Source organism: Peromyscus californicus, unplaced genomic scaffold (genome assembly GCF_007827085.1).
Source record: "Peromyscus californicus insignis strain IS unplaced genomic scaffold, ASM782708v3 Scaffold_11__1_contigs__length_118956290, whole genome shotgun sequence".
NCBI lineage: Eukaryota > Metazoa > Chordata > Mammalia > Rodentia > Cricetidae > Peromyscus > Peromyscus californicus.
This window is the reverse complement of record NW_026294402.1, coordinates 70362436-70381880: the sequence shown is the minus strand read 5'-3', so window position 1 is coordinate 70381880 and position 19445 is coordinate 70362436. Positions and strand designations below refer to the sequence as shown.

At 45.0% G+C, this 19445-nt stretch overlaps 1 protein-coding gene across 7 annotated transcripts in view; it reads left to right on the top strand.

Annotated features, from left to right (window-relative positions):
- The first annotated feature begins 2342 nt into the window (after positions 1-2342).
- Tmod3 (tropomodulin 3) overlaps positions 2343-19445 on the top strand; it is a 56710-nt gene continuing 39607 nt past the window's right edge. For 3 of the 7 annotated variants that reach the window (XR_008213261.1, XM_052714557.1, XM_052714594.1), the window contains exon 1: positions 2400-2515. The gene's annotated coding sequence lies outside the window, so the exon portion shown is untranslated. Of the gene's footprint in view, positions 2516-2608; positions 2736-12763; positions 12784-16522; positions 16541-19445 lie in introns of those variants that run through there. The other 4 variants (XM_052714605.1, XM_052714567.1, XM_052714578.1 and 1 more) reach the window with 4 other exon arrangements.

Sequence of the window (19445 nt, the reverse complement as noted above, 5' to 3'; positions counted from 1 at the left end):
AGAGAGAGAGAGGTTTTCCAAATCATCAGTGATGTTCAGCGGGTGGCAGTTGCACAAAATTCCGGGGTGTTTACTTAACCAAGGGTACTCCACACCCTGAGAGGAAGAAGTAGATACCAGGAGAAGGTTAACCATTGGGCGACTCCCTATTCTGGGTGTAGCTGGAATGTACCTCAAGCACGCACTCCAGTTCTCTTCTGGGCTGAATTTTTTTTTTTTTTTTTGGCTTGGTTTGGTTTTTCAAGACAGGGTTCCTCTATGTAGCCTTGACTGTCCTGGAACTCTCTCTGTAGACCAGGCTGGCTTCAAACTCGTAGAGATCCACCTGCCTCTGCCTCCCGAGTGCTGGGATTAAAGGTGTGCGTCACCACTGCCTGGCTTCGGGCTGCATTATCGAGATAGAACATTATTCCTGTCCCTGCTGTCACAATCCTTAGAGAGCTTCTCCTCAGAGCCCTGCACAAGAGACAGCTATCCCACAGGACATCGTCAAAAGTCCTCTGAGGTGTTTCCACTTTCCTCATCTTCCCCTCCCTAAACTACTTTAGCTTCCCCCCTTCTGTCATTTACTCTCATTGGAATTAGCCCAATCTACTGTCTGATGTAGACTATGAAGCTGGAATGGGAGGATGGATGGAGCAGAAACTGACCCAGACGATGAGGCAATTGCTGTCTACCAGGCAGTTAGAAACTGCATTGTTAAAAAGCACTGACTCCTCACTTGAGCCCACAAGAGAACTAAAAGCAGGACAGAGCCTAGTATCTCTGCTTTCATTTTGAGTCTGCCTTCCTGTTTGGGGTTGCCTAGTTACCTCTGTGTGTAGGCATGTTCATCATTCAAGGAATGCCTATCCAGAAACCCATGATATCTCATCCCCCTACAAGGATAAAAGCATAAAAATAAAGTAATTGAGACATCTTATTGTCAGCTTTTACAATTACTCCCCTGTAGCTGGTCTTTCTTTGGACCACCAGCTCCCAAATAATGACATGGAGACTTCTTATTGATAAGAAATCTTGGCTTTAGCTTAGCTTTGTTACCAACTAGCTCTTATAACTTATATTAACCCATTTATATTGATCTACATCTTGCCACATGACTCATTACTTCTCCTCCATACTGTATGTCTGACTTCCTCCTGTGTCTCATTGGCAAATTCCCTGCCTCTCAGATCCTGCCCCCCTCACCCCATCTATCTGCCTGGAAGTCCTGCCTGTCCTCTTCTGCCTGGTTATTGTCTGTTCAGCTCTTTATTAAACCAATCAGGTGTCTTGGTAGAGACACAGCTTCACAGTGTACAAAAAGACCATCCCACAACACTCCCCAAAGACACCTAACATCACCTTGGATTCCATGAACATCAGAGCATCCCAGGTCAGAACACCTCCCAGACGAGGGCATCCCATCCTTAGGGAGGCTGCACCCTGGAACATCTGCTGAGAATGATATTGTCCCCTCAGGCAAAAGGGACTCTTTGGACCACCCTGCAGAACCAGGCTGAAACAATGACCAGCCAGGACACATGGTGACTAGGATTGCTCAATTCTACATACTTCTTGCTCCCTGCCCCAGTTCTTCCTCTGCTTAAACCTAAAGCTCATGTGGGCTGTTTGGTCCCTTTATCTGTCCCTTTCCTGAGTGTGTGCATTAATGAAATCTATTTCTGCTTTTCACCTTTACTCCTCTCTTTGTGCTGGGGTACCCACCTCCTGGGGTGACTTACGATCTTTTCTGCCCTGAGCTGGTTAAACAAAAAACAAAACTCATTAACCCAGACTGGCCTTGAACTCAGTATGTAGCTGGCTGAACGGCTGAAGATAACCTTAAACGTCTGATTCCCCTCTTGCCTCCAGTGCTGTGTTTACAGGCATGCATTATCACACCCAACTTATGCAGTGCTTGGGATCAAAATCTAGGGCATTGTGTGTGCTTGGGTAAGCACTCTACCAAATGAGCTACATCCCCAGTCCCTTAGCTTTTATCTGTCTTCCACAACAAGTTTTAAAAAGCTGAGACCATGCTCTCCGCATTAGTAACCAAGGGTATAAAGGCAAGCCTTGCTCTGTATTATAGGTCTTTTTACAAAAAGGCCCACCAGGCAAGAAGGAAACCTATTACCAAAAAAGCTTTTAGACAGTCTTTAGATTCCAGAGGGTCGCGAGCAGGTATGTACAGGAGCCCAGAGCATTTTTCTCAGCTTACTCCTGGTATCTGAAGCCGCTTGGTTATAAAAACCCTTCCCATTGTAAAGAACCGGGTCCGTGTGGAGCCGCGCCCTTCTCCCTCGAACTACAACTCCCAGCATGCAGCCCGCCCCAAGAGTACGCACGCGCATCGGAGGGGAAGAGGGAACCAGCAATACAGACAGCGCGGTCGGGTTTTTGGGGGGCGCCGCTGGGCGGGAGGATCCGGCAACTCCCTGAAGTTGCGGCACCGCGGAGCGTGGGCGCAGAGAAGAGCGATTTAAATCTTGCGGGCTGTGCAAGGGGCTCGGCGGCGGCCGGACGCCAGCAGGTGAGTTCAGCACCGTGCTTTCCAGGAAGTCCGTCGGCGGGCGCGGCAGCGGCTCGCTCCGGCCTGGGCGACTGAGGAGGGAGCGGCTGTGCTTCTCGCCGCGGGGCTGCGGCGCCTTCCCCGAGGGCCTCGCTGGGGAGCGGAGGGTGCCGGGCCGTCCCGGGACGGCGAGGTGTGCCGGGTGTCGCCCGCGGCCAGGCACGCAGCCTCCGGGCTGTCGGTGAGTCACTGGCGGCCGGCCGGCTGGAGTTCGGGACCTACCGGCTAGGGTTCGGGGCCCGTCATCTAGTGTTCGAGACCGGCCTCCTCGTGTTCGGGACGGTCTACCTAGGTTGGGGACTTGGCCTGCTGGGTTTTGGGACTCAACGGATGCTCTGGAACCGGCGTGGGCTGGGAAGTCGTCTGGGAAGTGCCTCGCCCCGCAGCCCCTCTACCCCAGCTATCTTCTCGCTGCCCTGCCTGGCTGTTGGTGGAGAGGGAACCCACAGAACTTGGGACACACCCTTTTCGTGATTGAAATCTGGCCGTGTGACATTGGCCATTTTGATCTATCTGCCCTGCTCTGCCTTAGAATAAATTGCTGGCTCCTGTGCAGCCCAGCTGGGGCCGGCCGTGAGGCTGATGCGGGTTTGTCTGGAGGACGTGCCTGGGTCGTTGTATTTGTGCTTACAGAAGTTGGTGTGTTTCCTCCGCAAGCCTGCATTCTGATTACAAACAGAAATGGGAAACGGCCTCGGTTTTTACTTTCCTTTTCTTCTCGCCTCTTTCCCCTCTCTTTTCTGTTTTCTCGACTTCTCATTCGTGTTTAAGAACCTCCTTGACCCATTTTTCGAATTCCCCCCACCCCGTTTCTGATTCTAGTCCCCCTCCCCCCTTGTCTTCTTTCATGTTTAGCTAAGAATCGAATTTCCCACTTGCCCTCTGCTTCTCTTAAAACCCACAGTCATCTATTTGGTAATGAGCAGGGCAGTAAAACTTATCCCAGGAGGTCATACTTAAACAGGAAATGAGCCTGCGGAGATCTGTTAGCTGTGTGTGTGCAGTCTTCTTTGGTTTCTGACATTTTTGTGCAGCTGGTTCTTTTTCTGAGAATCCTTCAGAATAGTTTCTTGGCAGATTAAATTGATTAGTCAGTCGACCTGCCGGTATTTTAGAAAAATAGCTTCGCTCAGACTCCTTTGTATTGGTTGTCTCTTCCTAGCCCTGTCACACATTTTACACACACACATACATCCCTTTTTTGGTATTTTGAGTCAGTCTCACTATGTAGCCCAGGCTGGCCTTTACCTCATTCCTTTCCTGCCTCAGCTTCCCAGTACTGGAATTACAGATGGGGCCGTCAAGTCTAGCTACCTCTAAATGTCTTTTAAGAGCCCACAGTTAGGGCCTGGAAAGATGGCTCAGAGGTTAAGACATGTTGAACTTCCAAAGGACCTGGGTTTAGTCCCCAGCACCCCCACATCACAGCCTACAACCATCTTGTAACTCCAGTTACAGTACATCTGTTACCCTCTTCTGATCTCCACAAGCCCTGTACACATGGTGTACATACAAACAAGCTGGCACACACATACACATAAACAGAATTCTTAAAAAGAGCCCACAGTTACAGTTAGAATCCCGTCTCTGGCTCTACAGTGTGCATTCCATTGTATTCCAGGTCTTAGAACTTCCTTGCCTTGCATCTCCCAGCATTTCTAGTTTTCCTTAGAATGAGATTGATGGTGGCCAGGTAACCTGATGATTATCCTAGCCTTCTATGGTGTGTGTGCACGTGTGTGCAAGTGCAGTTGGGTCAATGCATGTTCATATGCATGTGGAAGCCTGGAAGTTAATGTCATGCCTTCCTGAGTCACATCTGCTGAACCATATCCCTAGCCCCTCCTTCAATAATTCTTTAAAAAAAAAAAATTAATCCACTTGGGAAACCTTGGCTAAATGTATATCATTCCAACCCCTGTGCTAGGCAAGAACGAACAAAAATGAGTTCTTGAGGCTATTAACTGCCAGATAGCTGAATTTTCTTTCATCTGTGGTAGACATTAAGCCATGTTTTGCCTGACATTAAATACTTATAGGTCAGATCTCATCACAGTTCTTGGTTGTCAGTGTAACCACAATTTTTTTTCAGGCTGGTGATGTAGTTCAATAACTAAATGTTTGCCTAGCAAGTGTAAGGACCTAGGTTTGATCCCAACACCACAAAAGCCAAAAGACAATTGTCAACTCCCAGCTACTGCCTTTTTAAACAACAGGTCAGTACAACAGAAAGGACCTAAGGGCCTACATCCTGTAGGGGCAGTACTCTTCGAAATTAGTGTGCATAAATCACCAGACCTGTTCATTTGGAAGTGAAGTCTGGAATTTGCCTATCTGAAAGTTGGTAGAAATCACACCTTGAAAACTAAGATGGGAAGATAATTTTGAAAATACTGTAAAGTGCTTATGATGATTCTTTTAAGACAGGTGCTGATAATTGTGATATCAGATATATATTAAGGACTTGTCTAATTTTCAGTTCAAAAACATTGTTTCTGACAGCGTCTCACACAGCCTAGGCAGGCCTCCAATTTACAGTGCAGCCAAAGCTAGCCTTGAACTCCTGATCTTTCAGCCTCCACACCCCGAGAGCTGGAATTACAGGTGGGTGCCACCATGCTGGCTTCTCCTTCCTTTTCCTCCCTGTGCTCTCAGCTTCCTTCCTCTTTCCTTCCGCTGTTTGCATTCCCGTTTTCAGTGATGACTGATTCCGCACGGATGTATTTTACACCATCCTAGACACTGTCTCGGGTTCCTGATATGTGTAAGATAGGATTCCTGTTTGGAAACTTACTTTCTTTGGAATTTGGCCAGTGTGCTGGTTTAGAGCACTTGTGGGTGCTCTTTGTAGGGAATAAGAACATGTGGTAGTTGTCTGGCGGATCTTTTCCAGTTGTACAGCTGGGGGACAAATAAAGTCAGTCATCTGTCCCCCAGACCATCCCTTTCGGTCATGTTGGAGCGTATGTGGCATATCTACATAGAGTACAGTGTCATTTTGTCTCTTTTATGGAACTTAAGATGAGCTGAACACAGGAAAATCACTGAGATCTAAGCACTGTTATCAGCAGGGGTGTGTCTGCAGGTGTAAATGTACAACTGGGATAGAGATCAGCAGAGGGAGGGGGAAGATGAAAGAGGTGGAGGTAGTGGGAGGAAATGGGTTTCATAGTGTTCCGTGTCAGTCTGTACTCTGCGTTACTGCTTAGGCTTGAATCATGAACTTCCTGCCTTTCTTCCTGAGTGCTAGCATGTGCCACCTCGGAGGAATTTTTGTTTTGTTTTCTTTGTGAGGGGTTTTACTTTGTAGCCCAGTCTGACCTGGAACTCACAACGCACGGATTCTTTGCTCACTCACAGCAGCCTGCTCCACTCAGCCTCCCAAGTGCTGGAGTTAGCAAATGTGAGCTCCACACCTAGCTGGGTTTTCCTGATTAGAAGAGTCCAGGAGGGCATTATTGTGTTGGTTATAATGGTAGCTAAAGCAGTGTGTCAGCTGCTGGTCATTGACCTACCTTGTTGACATTTGAGTTACACGTGCTCTTCATGGTTTTATGTCAGATCCTTTAAAATCATAAATGTAAAATCATATTGAAGAAAAACAATATAGAAAACAGAAATATTATTTAATCGTGATGGTCCATTAGCCTGTTAGATATTTAAAATTGTAGAGTCAAATTTCTGTTTGTTAATTATTAAAAACAATAAAATCTTATATCTGTCTGAATTAGGGAGAGTGTGTGTGTGCGTATGTATGTATGTATATATTCACATGGATGTGCATTCGTATGGAAGCCAGGTGTCTTTTGGGGGGGTAAAGGTCTGTATGTATAGCCCAGGCTGTCCTCAAAGTCACATAGATCATCCTGCCTCTGCCTCTGGAGTACTGGAATTAAGGGTATGCACCACCATGCCAGGCTCTACTTTATTTAAGTATTTACTTATTTATTTTGAGGCAGGGTTTTTCACTGAACTTGGAGCTCCTTGAACTCAAGTCAGTAAGGCTGACTAATCAATCACTGAGCCCCAGGGACCCTCCTGTCCCCTCCTTCCCTGCTCTGAGATTACAAGCGCACACTGCCTGACTTTTATATGGGTACTTGGGCTCAAACTCTGGTCTTCATGTTTGCATGGCAAGTTCTTTACAGCTGAGTCATCTCCACAGACCTCTGTCAGTTCGTTTAGTGGTAAAGAAGGCATAGAGGTTCTAAAAATCCAAAGTAGTAAATGGTTGAAAGTGCATGCATTGTAGTGCTCTAGAATTTCTTTTGGAACAAAATCATTAGCCTGTATCTTTTTTTTTTTTTTTAGCCTGTATCTTGAAAGTAGAATTTTTACATGTATTTATTTAGTCTGTGTATAGGCACCCATGTGCCATGATGCATGTGTAGTGGTCACAGGACAACCTGTGAGAGTCTGTTCTCTCCAGCATGGGGATCCTGGGAACTTAACTCCGGTCATCAAGCTTGGCGGCAAGCACCTTTACGTGCTGAGCCATCTTGGTGGTCCCATCATTAACCTATATCTTGGAGTGGAGTGCTGCTCTTCTTTATGATTAGCGTTTCTTACATCCTGGCTAAGAAATTTAGACCTACGTTTAAGGTGGTAGAGATACTCTGGTTTCTTTACAGGGTCTCATGTACTCCAGGCTGGCCTCAGACTCACTATGTTGAAAGAATGACCTTAAACTTCTCAAGTCTTGCTGCCTCTACCTCCCAGGTACTGGAATTACAGCCATAGACCACCACACCCAGCAGGATACACTGCTTTCTTGTAGAGACTTTTTTGTTCTGGGGTTTTCACGTGGTCTATCTATGATCCATCTTAAATATTTTAGTGTTACAAGTGGAATAGCTTTGCTTTTTTGTTGTGTTTTGAGATGGCTGGCCTGGAATTCATAGTATAGCCCAGGCAGGTCTTTAACAGCAATCCTCCTGCTTCTGCTTCTCAAATGCTGGGATTACAGGCATAGACCATCACGCCTGGTTAGGTTCACTTTCTGTTCATTTGCATCTTCACATTTCTCTCTCATTATTATACAATAATTTTATTGAAGCCAGGCATGGTGGTGCATACTTGTAATCTTAACACTTGAGATACTTAGGCAAGAGAATCCTGAGTTCAAGGCCAGCTTGGGCTATATATAGAGATCCTATCTCAAACAACTTCGTCAAAATGTCATTTGTATGCCATACAGGTTACCCATTTAAAAGTAATCTCAAGGGGGAAAAGAGACAATAATCTAAACATTATAATCCAGCACTTGGTAAGTGGAATTCAAAGCCAGCCTGGGCTAAATGAGATTGTTTCAGAGCAAATGCAACAGAACAGTAAGTGTGTGGTTGTAAAAATCAGTGGATTTAGTATATTCTCAAGAGTTGAGGAGCCTGTACGGCAATCCATTTTAGAACATTTTTGCCAGGGAGAAACCCCTTACCCACTGGCAGTCACTAAGTCTCTGGATACTTCGTATAAATCAAATCGTATGACATGCTCTTGTGACTGGCTTCTTTCACTTGTACTCCTTGGTGGCGGTGTTTTTACAGGTCCACTGTGTAGTTCAGGCTTGGCCTGCAACTCACTATGTAGCCTAGACTCTAATTGTGACAGAAGCGTCTCAGCCCTCAAAGTGCTGGTATTAAAGGGTTAGCCACCATGTATGGCAGAAACCTTTGTTCCATATTTTTCCTTTTGAAATTTCATTTATTTTGTCTGTGTCTATGATATGCATTGCGGGTGGCCATGTGCCATCATGGTACATGTATGGAGGTCAAAGGAGAGTCCACAGTTACACCCCTCTACCTTGTGGGTCCCAGGAATTGAACTTGAGTCATAGGGCTTGGTAGCAAGTACCCTCATCTCCCTAAGCCATCTTGCTAGCTTGTTTGTTTGTTTTGAAACAGGGTCTCATTTTAGCCTATGTAGCTGAAGGTGGCCTTGAACTTTGATCCTCTTGCCTTCCCCTCCCACGTGCTGGGGTTAGAGGCTTATACTACCACCCTTTTTATGTGGTGATAGGCATCAAACCCGGGGTTGTGTGTGTGTGTACTCTACCAGCTGTGCCACATCCCCAGTTCAACCCTTGTGCCCCTAAGAGAGAATTGCTGAGATACTAGTAAGGTTCCTCCATAGGTGTGGCCTCTTTTGACCTGTAAAGATGTACACTCCCTAGGGTACGTATGCCCAAATACCTACACCCACTCCCTAGAGAAGGAGCACAAACAAACAAAAACAAACTTACAAACCAAGGTAACTGGCAGGACCCCTTTGCAGATAAACAGTTTCATATCTGGACTTCCATATCTCAACTTGTAGTGTCATTGTAAATACATTCAAGAGGACACAGCTCCTGAGGAGTATGTGAGAAAAATGAATGAAAGATACACCAGGAGAAAGGAAGGCTGAGTGAACCGAGTACTAACTACACCATGGCAAGGTGACCTTTTGAATTTCTACATGGGATCTTTCATGTATCTCTGCTGGCCTGGAATTCACTACACAAACCAAAGTGGCCTTGAATTCACAGCATCCTCCTCTCTGTCTCCTGCTGAGTTACAGGCATGGTCCATCATGTCTAGCTGCAAGTTAAAGCTACTTAAAGTATGCTGGAGTAGTGGAGTGTGCAGTTATTGCCATAAACCACAAGACATGCAGGGGAGGAGGCTGAGACACAGCCGTGTGGTTTACTCCAGCAGACACCCACAGGAGAGAATTCCTGGATGTAGTTTGTCTCCTGACTGCATTCAGCCTCTACTTCCCCCTTGCTGCAGAAGGCATCTTGCTCATTGTAGGCACTCCACCAACCCCACTAAACCTTGGGTCTGGCCACTGTCTTCTGAGTAGGACACTAGGGAACTGTCTTCAAAGAAGTGTTGTTTGAACTGGTCTCTGAAGAATATAAAAAGATTTGAAAGGGGAAAAAGATATTTTAGGTTATAGGTATAACTCTGTGATCTAAGGGTGGGAAGTAGAAAAGCATGGAGACGGGACTGTTTTTAGGTTGTGTGTGTGTGTGTGTGTGTGCGCGCTATTGAGTGCAGGACCTCCTCAGAGTAGAGAAGAGATTGTCAGATCCCTTGGTGCTGGAGTTATCGGTGACTGTGAGTAGCTGGCCATGGGAGCTGGGAACCGAACTCAGGTCCTGTGCAAGAGCAGGATGTATGTACTCTTAGCTACTGAGCCATCTCCCCAGCTCTTTTTTTTGTTTGTTTGTTTTTTGTCCTATTTTGGAAGAGTGTCTCCCTGTGTAGCCCTGGATAGCCTCACTTTCTTTTTTAACATGTATTTGTTTGTGTGTCCCTCAGCATACTTGTGGAAGTCAAAGGATGACTTAATTTTCAGGGGTCTGTTCTCTCCCAGCATGGGAGTCCCAGGGATGAAACCCAGGTCATCAGGCAGCAAATGTCTTCACCCCTGAACCACCTTCAGGTCCCATGTACCGATGTTTTAATCAGTCTTCTTTCTCTTCACTTTTTTCTTCCTTTCCTTCTCCTGGCCCCAGTCCGCGCTGCCTTTTAGCCTAGGCTTTGAGCTTTGCTTCCTCAGCTTTCCTCCCCTCCTCTAGCTGAGTCTGCCTCTTCTGACCACCCACAGTTATCTTGGAACTTCTGCGGCACTAATTGTCAGGCCCACCGGTTTGGGCTGCTAATTATGTATTGCCTTGGTTTCTGTGTAGCTCTATGCTGTGTTTGATTTTCCCAAGTAGATGGTATTCACTTGGCTCTTGGATCTCAGGGAACACAAACCCACTTCAGCCTGCCTGCTGTGGTGTAGGGACTGGGGTTGTAGGGGATTATTGTTATAAGGCCACTGAGCTCCCAGAAATGAACCACAGCTGGGACTCAGATCTTAGAAAGATGCCCACCCCCGTGCCAGCCTCCCGAATCTGCGGCTTGCTTGGGTTCTCTTTGGCTCTTTTCTGTGCCTCCTCTCCTCTCCTCTCTAGGATATAACCTTTTTTTAAATAGTGGAAATTATAACATAATTTATCTTGACTTGTTTTTCCTTCTTTTTTGTATCCAGCTGTGGCTTGTTCTCAGTCACTTGGATTTAATTAGCTTCTGTTAATGTGAAGTATTAGTGACATGAAAACCATGATAGAAATGAAATGTTTTATAGAAGTAGTCTGGCAAATTACATAAGATATTAGTATTATGCAAGATTATTAAATAATGTATTGCATTTTATATTATGTACTATTCCTGCGTCAGTGTTAAAGTCATTTGCATATAAAATGTATGCAGCTGAAATGTAGTCCCCCTTTTTCTTCATTGTTTTGAGGTCTGGCATGTGGTCCCTTATCAATCTGAGAGGATCAAGGAAAGACATGACCCTTTGGCCTGGTGAGGTGGCTCTGCGGGTCTGTGTAAGCCTGGTAACCATCTCCCAAAGTTGTCTCCTGATCTCCACGCGTGTGTCGTGCCACAGAGACACACATCATGTACATATAAACACACACTACTAATAAATACAGATTTTGAAGTGTTTCCCTAGGATATAATTAAAATACAGCCAGTTCGGCCCTACCACTTAAAAATAGTAGTTACAGTTGTGATAGTTTTAGGGGTGTGTTGAGCTTCTGTTTGGGCCCTTCCTAAGCTCTCAGCAACCTTGTTTCCTTCCCCATTGGCCTTTCATTTCTGTGCGGTCTCTTGAGTCCTCTCTCTCACTCAGAAGGGAAATGTCGTTAGCCTCCTAAAGAACTTGGACCTTACTTGTTGGCCTGAGGCCACGCTTCCTGAGGCTTCCCTTCTTTCGTCAGTTCTGCGTTCTGCAGCAATCATCTGTTCCTCAGCATCCATTTGCTTTTCTTTCCTCCTCCCCCTCTTCCCAGAACCGCCTCCACGACTGTATGCTTCTCATTATTCTAGTCATTTCACGTGGCTTACTTGGTTGGTGTTCTATGGCACTATGATTTTTAAGTTACCCGAACCAGTGTGTGAAAACAAAAGTTATAATATCATCGTGATATTGTGGTAGGTATATATACTTACATGTTTAACTTAATGTCCAAATAAGGTTAAATTCGTCTCCTCAAACATTTATCATTTCTTAATGGTGAACACTGTCAAAATCTCTTCTTTTGTCATTTAAAAAATGTATTATTCATTTTTATCTGGTCCATCTCTGCAACAAACCCCCCACCCATCACCAGATTTCTCCATCCCACCCAAACACCTCACAGTTTTAAGTCCAGCTCAGACTGAGGCCTTTTCTGTCTCTTTCAGCCACCTGGTCTCCTGTCCCCTTGAAAGTCAACAATCAGGGGCACTATTTAGTCCCATTACATGCCATTGATGCAGACCAGATGGCCTGGACCCCCCTCTTCTGGGAAACAAGTGAAGTGACAGGACAACACCGTGAGGCAGCAGTGAACTCAGGAGGCCCTTGAGGAAGCCAGCCTAGTGATGCTCAGTTCAGGGAGGGGAATTCACCAAAATCACCTGACACAAGAACGGTCCTAAGCACGGGTGTGGTGCTAAAAGGAGTTCTTCCATGGCCGAGCCTCAGGGAGCAGAGAGCCGGGCCAGAGCCAGCCTGTGTGCAGCCTGGGAAGGAGCTTTGTGAGGCGCCTCCTTCCTCCTGGGGAGACCCAGGACCGGGCATATCCTGGAACACTGCCGGGGAAGCAGCAGGGGCCGGAGATAAGGATGCTTTGTGTGTTGCTGTTGCTTGTTTTTCAATTAATTTTTAAAGATGTGGAGCTTTGGAGGTTGTTTCTCTTGGTGTTTCCTTAGGAAAAGCTCTGGAGGAAAGAAAGATCCCCAAATTGGCCCAAGTCCCAGTTTCATACTCATGATTGGGGAGTTTGGGAGCTTACAGGATCATGCACGTTTGAATAAGGCTTTGCTATTGCTTTTATAGATTGTGAAGTATTTTCTGATCTATAATTTTTTTTCTTGTTCTTGTTTTTTCTTTTTTGTGGTTCTGAGGAGTGAACCCACTACCACACTAATGCTAAACATGCACGCTGTGCCTGGCCTCTGAGAGTCTCCCAGCAGGCCTGTGGGTAGCTGTTCCTGACCTCTGAGAGACTCCCAGCAGGACTGTGGGTAGTTCATGGCTCTCATTTGTTCTTTCCATCAGAGCTCTTTGTACTGTTACCTGAGTGTGGTGTGTACAGCTCAGAAATCAGACATTTGTTTCTTCATGTGCAGAATCAAAATTCCGAAGATGTCCTATAAAAACGAGTGAGTGAACATGATACAGAACTGAGAAGGTTCCACTGGGTATGTAGTCAACATTGGGATACTCTGCTTGTTACATCAGCTTTCCAGTTTCTCTCTGGTTCTCATAGAGCTTTCCAAAGTTACTCTAAATTCATTTACTTTTAAAAGCTCAGTATTTAGAGTTGGAAGGACCGTAAGGGCTTCTAGTTAACCGTTAGGGTTTCTTTGTCAGATTGTGGTGGCTCATGCCTTTAATCCCAGCACTTGGAGGTAAAGGCGGAAAGACCAGGAATTCAAGACCATCCTTGGTTACATAGGAATTTCTGGCCAGGATGAGCTATGTGAGAACCTGTCTCAAAAGACCGGGGGAAAAAAGTTTCTTGTACCAAAGAAAATAGGTCAAACTTAAGGGACAGATATTAATAAACAATGGAGGGCTGCTAATCTTCCCTAGAATATGACCTGAAATTAAATTTCAGCTTTGATGAGACCTGTTTCCCAGAGGCCCCTTTCTTAAATTCCAACTTCCTTTCTCCCGACTCTCCTCATTTCTTGAGACAGGGTCTCACGATATAGTTCTGGCTCCTTGAAACTTGACGTAGAGACTTGGCTGTCCTTCATACTTATGACCATTCTCCTGCCTCTGCCTCTCCAGTGTTGGGATTGCAGGTGTGTTCACCACCACTCCCAGATTTTCTCCCATTGGGGAAAATGTGGTAGAGGCCACAGTAGACGTAAATGAATTCCTCTCTAGGCCGAACTAGGAAGAAAACAGGTTTTTTGAGTATGTCATGAACAGGTTTATCGAGTACCCTGCAAGGAGTAGTGGGCTGGGCAGTAACAAAAGGATTGCCTGCAACTGGAATGTATCTTAGTAAGAGACCACAGTGAGTGTGGTGGCTCCCTCCTCACAGCTGTAATTCCAGGGCTCAGGAGGATGAGCGAGAGAGGTGCTGGGAGTGTGCAGGGCAAGGGGGAAGTCACTCTGTTCTTTTGAATGTTTTCATTATTGCAGTAATCACATTGGTAAATTCAGGATTAAGACTTTTTTGAATTTATTCCTGTGACTTACCAGTGTGCTGAGCATGTATGTTTTCATAGAGACATTTAATTTTATAATGGAGTTAATGGGAAGATAAGAAACGATCAGTTAAAGTCTGCTTGGTGTGGTGGAAGTTTTCCCCAGTGTGAGCATGCCACGTGAACTGTCCTCCCTCTAGTACTTAGCGGCATTGGCTTGTGTCTGATTCATTTTTTCTCTTTTTTCTTTCCTGTTAATTGATCTGGTTTTCAAGTCACTTTTCTGAAATGTTTGTGTCTACCTAGCATGATTCAGCTTCCATGCTTTTCCTTTCTGCTTGTACATTGTTCATTGTATATTGTATATTGTCTTGGCTCTGATAAGGCAAGTCAGCATTATGTTTCTCTTTTTTTAAGGTTTAGTTAAATGGTGTTTCTTTAAGATCATGCCTGTTTTATCTAGAAAGATGTGAGTCCCGGAAATCTAGGGAAGTGAACAGATCTTAGTCCTTGAGTGCCGAGGCAGAATTTGGGCCCAGTGGTAAAAGGGTCCTTTCAGTGTTTGCTGTGGACATGAAGGCACAGATTACCAGAGTATTGCCTCTTTTTGACTATTGTTCTTCTGGTGCCAGAAACTGAGAGCCACAGATCTGCTGACCCTAGTTCAAGGGGAGGCACTGGTAGGCCTTCCTTTCTTTTCTTTTTAGAGTGTTATTCTAACTCTCTCTCTCTCTCTCTCTCTCTCTCTCTCTCTCTCTCTCTCTCTCTCTCTGTGTGTGTGTGTGTGTGTGTGTGTGTGTGTGTGTGTGTGTGTGTGTGTGTGTGTGTCTTAATATTCTGGCCAAGTTCATCTACTATTTTGCAATGAATACAAGTGATAGTATGCATACTTCTAATCTCAGAACGTAGGAGGTGGAGGCAGGAGGATCAGGCTATGTGAGACCTTGCCTCAAAATAAAAAAAAAAAAAAAAAACCAGACTAACAAAAACCCCACCAGGTATTGTGGTCTATGCCTGTAATCTGAGAACTTGGGAAGCAGAGGCAGGAGAATCACTGCAAGCTCAGGGCTAGCCTGGTCTATATACCCAGTTGCAGGTCAGCCAGAGCCACATAGTGGGGCTTTTTTTCTCTGCTCCCTCAAAAGGCAGGCAGTGTGTGTTCGTTGTGTTTGTTTTACAGTCATTGACTGGGAAACCTTGGGGTTTGTTTTCAGACAGTGCCTTATGCAGCCCAAGTTGACCTTGAAGTGCTGAAATTACTGGCATGTACCACCACACCCAGCTTTATCTGGGAAATCATCATATAAAAATATCCTCGGGGTATTTTTATATCCATATCTTGTGGGCTTATTTTGGTGGTTTACATTAGTTTTAGGAATCTCTGAATGCATTTTCTGCCATACTTTACCGAAAACCTTATCTGACTTAATTGTCTAAAATTTGGGGGACATCTTTCCTTCTGAATATCCAGACTCCTTATTAACTGCTAACCAGCCTCCAAGTATTGCTGATGACAGTTGTACTCACTCACTCAGGCACATTTTTTGAGAACAGTTTTTTTTGGTACAGTTTTCATTTAGGGAAACATTGTTTTGTGAACAGGTTTTCCTATGAGCAGTGACACACTTCTTAATCTTCACTGCGGCGTAATTGTTGGCGTGGGGTTGCTAGGAGATGGGGCTCTGCTTACCTGTAGGCAGGAAAGGGAAGGAAGGTGGAGAAGCAGAATCAAATTTGGTTTTGCTGCCTGATCAAACTTGACTGGTCACCACTGCTGGAATTCAGAGGCGGCAACATCGTGTCAAACAACAACAACAAAAAAATGAGTATTGTGTCTGTACTGGGACTCCACCTTAAGGAACATTTGCGTGTCGAAGCCTGAGTCTGTTCGTGCCTTATCTTGGACCCTTGGGATCTTTTAAAGTCTAGTTTGAGAACCATTTCTAAAGTGGAGAGAGAGAAGCTGACTGACTGTTCTGTGTAATCCTCTCTCTCCATGACCTTTCCTCTTATTCCCACAGCCCTTTTCCTGGCCAGGTCCTGCCAGTCCAGCCTCCTCCCATGACACATGAAACCTGGAGGGCCTTTAATAAAGAAATGTGTGTACTGACTTCAAGATAGGAAGATAGGTAAAGTTGAAAAATGAGAGAACTTAGCAATTCAGGCTCCATCCCAAAATAAAGCAAGGAAAAAATCCATTTTTAAGTCCAAGAAACTCAGAAGGGATAGAGCTGAGATAACATACTGCTTCTGTTCACTACATGAAATCCAGCTTCCTCTCAGTGTGATTTCTTATAGCCCTCACCTAGTTTTCGGGGTTTTGTAAGTAGTTCAGTGCTTATTAACGTGGTAGATGAAGAACATTCTTGCAAAGGGAAGAGTTAGTCATAGCTGTACTTCCTTCGAGAGAGAAATGGAAATGCAGACAGACAGACAACCCCTTAGATTAATCCCTCCGCCGTGCCCTTGGAATAGATTCACCATTTCACTGATGGCTGAGCACTCTGGTTTATTCATAGGATAACTGGTAGTTAAGCAGAGGTAAAAAGAACATAAACATGGGGCGCTAACACTGAGCATGCTAAGGGTGCGCCTGTCTTGGCATTCCTCTTTGGTTCACAGGGTGGCTTCTTCCCTCACCTTGCTTCTCATCTGTTGTCATGACTCCACCAAGAAGATGGGAGTGGTCACAGGGAGGCGGGAGCTGGTTTGCAGCAGTGAGCCCGGACAGGAAGTAGGTTACTCACATGGGAGCCAGAGTTGCTGGGGTTCACATTGAGATTGCTTTTGAAGTGCTGTGAGTAACCTGTTAAAGTATGTCCTTGTAATAGTTGCTAAAGTGATCTGCTGCTTTCTGCACTAACGTTACCCTCTGTAACCCGCATCTAATTAAATCTCTTCTTTGTTCTGGCCCTGACAAGTTTGCTGGGCTGCCTTCCGACTTTCCTTATGCTCCTGGGATGTGGCCGTGGAGAACATGCTGGGCTATGCCTTTTAATTTTTCCCTAATTTAAATTGTTGTTTGTTTGTGTGTGTGCTGGGGAGGCACACACATGCATGTGGAGGGCAGAAGACAGCTTCCAGGAGCTGGCTTTCTTCATCTACCGTGTGTATTCAGGGAATCGTACTCAGGTGGTCAGGTTTGGAGGCGTGTGCCTTTACCAGCTCACCCATGTCGCTGGCTCCCTTTTTTATTTTTGAAATAGCTTCCTATTTTAAAATGATGTAAGGATTTCCAGGCCAGCCAGGGGATACATAGTGATACCCTGCTCAAACAATCAGAAGTCCCTGCAAGCTGGGTATGTACGTTTTTAATCTCAGCCCTTGTGAGGCAGAGGCAGACAGACCTCTGTGAGTTCAAGGCTGACCTGGTCTACATAGCAAGTTCTAGGCCTGCTAGGGATACGTAATGTCAAAAATAAAATGATGAATGGAGAAACACTCCCAAAATGACTGTCATGTAAAGTTAAAAGTTAATATTTCAGTAATCTTGATAATTGCATATTGAGTGATTTGGGGGTATTAGTTACAACTTTGGAGTTAATTATATTGCTGCATTTTAGTCCTTAGTGTGTGTCTTGTTTTATTCTAGGTGTTAAGGATAACAAAGTCCTTGCCTGACTATTTAGAGTTCAGTGACAGAATAGCCAATGAATTAGTAAATATACTATAGAGTGTAAATATATATCATACAATGCCTGAAATACAGCGAAAGAAAACCCAACAGTAGGGGACCTGTGAGGGTTGCTGTTGTAAGAAGTAATCGTGAACGGATCTCCACAGTCAGTTCACATTTAAACAGAGACCTGGGAAAGAGGGCACAGGTCGTTTAGCTGCCTGAGTAGAGTATTAAAGGTAAAGGGCAGAGGCAGGAGGCAGAAGTGTGCCTGGTCAGCTGGAGGAAGGATGATAAGATCAGAACTGCTGGAGCATTTGAGTTCAGAGGTGAACGGTTGGGGGTGGGTGAGGGCGTAGGGTAATCTTTGGAGTCCTGTGAACCAAGGTAAGGTAAGACTGGCTTTTCTTTAGATGTCATAAGCAGTGTGAATTACTGCTGTTAGTTATGTTCACACAAAAACATGTCCATGAATCTTGATAGCCACCTTATTTGTAATAGTCAAGACATGGAATTGGGTGCTAGGGATTTGGCTTGGTGGTAGGGTACCTGTATAGCATGCACGGGGCCCCATGTTTGATTTCCAGAACTCCTCCCACAAAAGAAAGAAATAAATAATAAATACAGTCATTCCAGATGACTGTCAGCATCTAAGTACCAGTGGCACATATACAACATTACTATGACCTATAGCAGAGAACGAAGTACTAATGAAGTAACTTGGATGAATTCCTAGGGATTTATATTTGATGATAAAAGCTAGTCTCAAAGGTGTTTATATCCAACTTCTTTTTTGTGGTTTTGAAACAATCTCTGACTGCTCTGGAACTGTAGACTAGGCTGGCCCTAAGCTTGTAGAAATTCTCCTATTTCTGCTTCTGGAATGCTGGGATTATAGGCTAGAGCCACCACAACCAAAAGTTAAAAGAAACTGGTCAGCTCAACAGTTGCTGGATATGAGAAAGGTAGGTGGGTATGGCTATAAAAGGGCAACATGAGGAGTCCTGTGTGTTGAAACTTTGTGTGTCCTGGTGAAAAAAAACTAGATTATAACACAAACACATACATAGGACTGCATGTAAAATTGGGGAAACGGAGGAAGATCAATGGAATGTGTTAAGGCCAATGTCTTCCTTGTGATTCTGTGGTTTTGCAAAATGTTACCAAGGGAAACTGGACACAGTGTGAAAGAAATCTCTCTATGTTCTTTGTTTTTACTGTGTGTGATTCTACAGCTACCTCAGTAAAGGTTTAAATATCACATTATGCCCGACAAAGACACACAATGATAATTTGTCAGTTTACAATTAAGAAGTCTTCAGTTGGACTGAGATGGCTTCGTGGGTAAAGCACTGAGTTTGAGTCTTTAGAACTCATGTAGAACCAGGCATGGTGGCACGTGTCTGGAATCTCAGCACTATTTCATTGAGATGGGATGTTAAAGTTAAAATCTTCCTTTTTGATGAACAGAAAAGGGGAAGTGCTGTGGGATGTCTTTCTGTACGCTGTGAATATGTATGGCTCCCACTGGATGATAAATAAAGCTGCATTGGCCTATGGCAGGATAGGATGGAGCCAGGTGGGAAAATCCAAGAGAGATAGTGAGAGAAGAAAGGAGAGTGGGAGACACCAACCCACCGTCCAAGGAACAACATGTAGTGGGACACAAGTAAAGCCACAGAACACGTGGCCATACATAGATTAATAGCTATGGGTTGAGTTAAGTTATAAGAGCTAGTTAGCAAGAAGCCTGAGCCATAGGCCATACAGTTTGTAATTAATATTAAGCCTCTGAGTAATTATTTTATAAGCGTCTGTGGGACCACGGGTGGGAGAGATTCGGCCAGACCTCCAGGCTGGGCGGGACTGGAGAAACTTCCCTCTACAATGGAAGACAGAGACAAGAAAGTCCCAGAAGCTCATGAACCAGCAAGCTTCATCCATGGCATCGAAAAAGAGACTATGACTCAAACAAGTACTGACACCTGAAGTTGTCCTCTGAGCTCCATACATGTGCCCCTGTACACACACACACACACACACACACACACACACACACACACACACACGCACGCACACACGCACG